Below are 3,603 nucleotides of genomic sequence, written 5' to 3' on the forward strand. Positions count from 1 at the left end.
AGGCAGCCGGGGTTGTTTATCCTGGAGAAGAAGATGGAATCATGGGAGACAAGGCAGTGTCAGGGCACAGGTTGGGCTTGATGAACTCCAAGGACTTTTCAACCTTGCTGATTCTGTGATTCTCTGAAACCACCCTTGGAGGGTTGCAGGAGGGCCCTGGGCAGGCTGGATCAGGGGCCCAAAGCCAACAAGGTGAGGTTTCCTGCCAGCCCCAAAGCCCATCCTGCACAGTCCTGCAACAACCTCTGCAGCACTACAGGCTGGGGACAGAGTGGCCCAGAGCCAGCACACAGCAGGCAGATGTGCCCCTGCCTGGCCTGGGCTGCAGCAGGCTGGACATGAGCAGCAGGAGGCACTGCAGGAGCCTGCAGAAATTCCAATGGCACTTGGCCTGGATCCTGCTGCCCAAGGGACGTTCCCATGGGGCCAAGTCAGGAACTGCAATGGGGCTGGGGCCAGGAGGAAAGGGCAACTCAGGGATGGGCTGTTTGCAGGGCTAGGGAACCTGGGGCTGGGCAATAGAAAGAAATTTGTAGCAGGGAAGAGTAAAGAAAGCAAAGGTGAAGCCAAGGAAATGCTGAGGGCAGTTTGGGGGTGGCTGCCAGGCAGCCCTGGCTCTGAGCAACAGCGTCTGCAGTGGGACAGGAAACTCCCAGCTGATGGGAACAAACTTTCTGGCTGAGTGCAGAGGCCAGGACAAAGCTGAGTGGTTTCCCTGGTGTCCCCCAGCCCTTGCTGGCCCCAGGGGCTGATGGCATTTGTGCTCCCTCAGGTTCATGTCCCCACAGCAACAGCATGGGGGTGCTCCCCTGCTGTGTGCAATGCAAACAGGGGCTGCTGAGCCAGTGCTGCCGTGTCTGTGCCTGCAAGGATGGGGCACCTGTGTGAGCTGGGGGAGAGGCCAGGGCTGCAGAGGGGGATGTTGTTGGCAGCTCCATCAGGACGCTCTGGGACGCTGCCCTGGGCTGTGCAGCGCACTGGGGATGGATCAGCCCCTGCTCTGCTGCTCCTTCCCGTCTGCCCCAGGGCCCTTGCAGAGCCCCAGCCATGCTGTTTGCCCCCAGCCTGCCCACGGCCAGCCTGGGGCTGCTCACGGGGGTTTCTGTGCTGAGCATTGGCCTGGCCGTGTTCTTGAGAGAGCCTGGGCAAGGAGCCTGGAGCCCCCAGGGCCTGGCCTGAGGCGTCAGCGCTGCCCCAGCAGTGCCCATGGCCTGTCCCTGCTGCAGCCCCGGCACTGCCACCCCCAGGGCTGTGCCCGGCCCCGAGAGCACTCAGGCCCTGCAGCAACACCAGGGCCACCAGGGCAGCGGGGCAGGGCCACGGCAGCAGCACTGGCAACACCAAGTGCTGCTGCTGCTGCTGGGCACAGCTGCTGGGCCAGCCCTGATCTGCCCCAGCTCTGCACACAGACATTGCTGCTGCAGCTCCAGAGAAGGCAACAAAAGGGCATCTCTGCAGAAAACTCTGCTGGGACATCCTTTAGTTCCTTTAAAGCCACCAGAGCACAGCCCCTCATTGACACAGTCTGTGGCCACAGGGAAGGTGGAGAGAAACAAAATGAGAAATGGCACAAACAATGACATTTATTTGTGGACAATATTAAAAAAAGTAAAACAAAAAGAGAAAGAACCTCCAACTTGAAACCAACAAAAGTATCAAAGATGACTTTTATTACAAGTGATTTGCAGAAATTGGCCAGCAGTTTAATGTTTCTGAAAGCATCCAGTCATCAGTCTCCACACTGCAGCCTTGAGCTCCTGGTTCCTCAGGCTGTAGATGAGGGGGTTCAGGGCTGGAGGCACCACCGAGTACAGAACTGACAGGGCCAGATCCAGGGATGGGGAGGACATGGAGGGGGGGCTTCAGGTAGGCAAATGTGCCAGTGCTGAGGAACAGGGAGACCACAGCCAGGTGAGGGAGGCAGGTGGAAAAGGCTTTGTGCCGTCCCTGCTCAGAGGGGATCCTCAGCACAGCCCTGAAGATCTGCACATAGGAGAAAACAATGAACACAAAACAACCAAATAGCAAACAGGCACTTACAGCAAGAAGCCCCAGTTCCCTGAGGTAGGATTTGGAGCAGGAGAGCTTGAGGATCTGGGGGATTTCACAGAAGAACTGGCCCAGGGCATTGCCATGGCACAGGGGCAGGGAAAATGTATTGGCTGTGTGCATGAGAGCATTGAGAAAGGCACTGGCCCAGGCAGCTGCTGCCATGTGGGCACAAGCTCTGCTGCCCAGGAGGGTCCCGTAGTGCAGGGGTTTGCAGATGGACACGTAGCGGTCGTAGCACATGATGGTCAGGAGGGAAAACTCTGCTGAGATGAAAAACAGAAAGAAAAAGAGCTGAGCAGCACATCCAGTGTAGGAGATGTTCCTGGTGTCCCAGAGGGAATTGTGCATGGCTTTGGGGACAGTGGTGCAGATGGAGCCCAGGTCGCTGAGGGCCAGGTTGAGCAGGAAGAAGAACATGGGCGTGTGCAGGTGGTGGCCGCAGGCTACGGCGCTGATGATGAGGCCGTTGCCCAGGAGGGCAGCCAGGGAGATGCCCAGCAAGAGGCAGAAGTGCAGGAGCTGCAGCTGCCGCGTGTCTGCCAATGCCAGCAGGAGGAAGTGCCTGATGGAGCTGCTGTTGGACATTTGCTGTCTCAGGCCTTGGGGAGCTGTTCATGGAGAAAAGTCAGTGACAGGTTAGGAGAATCTTCTTCCAGCAAAATCAAAGCCTTTTCCCACAGACCCTTCTCCTGTAACCCTCTGATACCCTTTTGATTTCCTAGCAGATTTTCCTTCAGCTGCAAGTGGAGAGCCCTGGCTGATTCTGGCTAAGTGGGACTTCAGGTTCAGAGCAACTAAAGCCTTTGGTTTTTATCATTCCGCTTTGCTGTGCAGATGTGGGAGATGGACAGGGACCTGTGCTTGTGTTCCACTTTGAAACCCTGTTAACACAGAAGGCCCGGTCAGCATGTGCACCCCCACTGCCAGAAACCAGGAATGGTAAAGTCTGTTTAAATATTCTAGAGTTTTATAGCTCCTCTTCCCCCTTTCCTGGTGACTTTATTTGGATATCAGAAACCCTCAGCATTTCTGCTGCCCTCAGGGAGAACAGAGAGTGAGTTCTCTGAGGCAAGATGGTGAGTGGAGAGTGAGGGGGAGGATGTCTGTCATTCTGTCCTGTTCCAGGATTCTCTGGGCTTTCTCCATTCTCAGACAGGAGGATAAACACCCTCCCATGTTTCCCCTTAAAACCATCCCAACACTGCTGAGAGCAGATGGATCCCCCATAGTCCACCAAATGTCCATCCCTTCTCAAGGTCTCAGCCCCACATTTGTACCCAGGGACACACAAGGCTCATTTCACCAACGCAACAGCATTTTCCCATCCTAGAACTTCTCTGCCTCACCCTGGGGCTTTTAGAAAACACAGAGATGCTACAGGTCAGGTTTGCATCCTGGAGGAAAGCTCAAAGCTTGGAAGAAAATCTCAGGGGAATTCCAAGTGTCCTTATGATGGCATTGGATTGAGGGAGATGCAGCTCCTTCCCTGGCTGCCCTGACAGCATTGCCCAGAGCCGGGCACTGGGGACAGCGTCACCCTGAGCCAGCTGT

At 56.1% G+C, this 3,603-nt stretch overlaps 1 pseudogene; it reads right to left on the minus strand.

The window, feature by feature from the left end:
* Nucleotides 1-1,745: 1,745 nt before the first annotated feature.
* On the minus strand, nucleotides 1,746-2,481 carry LOC115916131 (annotated as a pseudogene).
* Nucleotides 2,482-3,603: the final 1,122 nt, after the last annotated feature.

Source organism: Camarhynchus parvulus, unplaced genomic scaffold (assembly GCF_901933205.1).
Source record: "Camarhynchus parvulus unplaced genomic scaffold, STF_HiC, whole genome shotgun sequence".
Lineage (NCBI taxonomy): Eukaryota > Metazoa > Chordata > Aves > Passeriformes > Thraupidae > Camarhynchus > Camarhynchus parvulus.